We start from the raw sequence: 867 nt of genomic DNA on the forward strand, positions 1-867 counted from the left end.
TAAAACTTCACCATTGATTCTCTTATACATATGAAACTAATACCAAATGCTAGGCTCAATTAATTAAATGTTCATCAAGACTGGAAGGAAATTAAGGATCAATTCTCACTAAGAAATTTAAATTATAATTGTGGCACAAACAGATTACCTAGAACGACCAGATATGCAAGTGGAATCCAACCAGTTATTCAAACCAACTTAATTTACGCTAATCATGGTATAAGAGGACTAAATATCATATCTTAAAAGTCTTCATTTAAATTAACTACAGTAGTACCAGTGCTAACTGCACTCTTTCAAGATGGAAACCACAATGGTGACTATGTTTCTTCCAAGGATAAACACTGTATAGAAAGCACTTGTGTAAGCAACTTTTATTGAGATGTCATTAATGAAGGTAAAAATGACCAAGTTCAATTTTTTAATGTCATTCTATTTAAGTACCAAGCCTAGAACTCAATTCTTTGGCATTTTCAAGCTTGTAAGAAAAAACTGCCAAGTACAAAAATTACAAAGTGTTCTATTATCTTGTTGCTGAGAAAATTGTCTGTGAATTGAAATTTTGAACTTTTCACCATTTCAACACAACCTGAAAAATTGGTAAAAATTTTCACATATATTGTTAGGGTCAAAAAAAATTCAACAACAACTCTCATTTGATTTGCATCCATTATATCACGTAATTGGATTATTTTTCATGTCAGGAGTCAACTGCATTAAAAGTAATTGACATATAGAGAGAGAGAGAATCTTTCGTAGTCTCAAAGGAAGATACCTTATGCTGGGGCTGTGGATCATAAATGAAACTCGTAAGTCCTTTTTATTTTTCAAATAATGTTTATATTTTTTCAATGTAAAATATACACA

This window comes from Hetaerina americana, unplaced genomic scaffold (genome assembly GCF_022747635.1).
Source record: "Hetaerina americana unplaced genomic scaffold, ioHetAmer1.1.p SCAF_38, whole genome shotgun sequence".
Classification (NCBI taxonomy): Eukaryota; Metazoa; Arthropoda; class Insecta; order Odonata; family Calopterygidae; genus Hetaerina; species Hetaerina americana.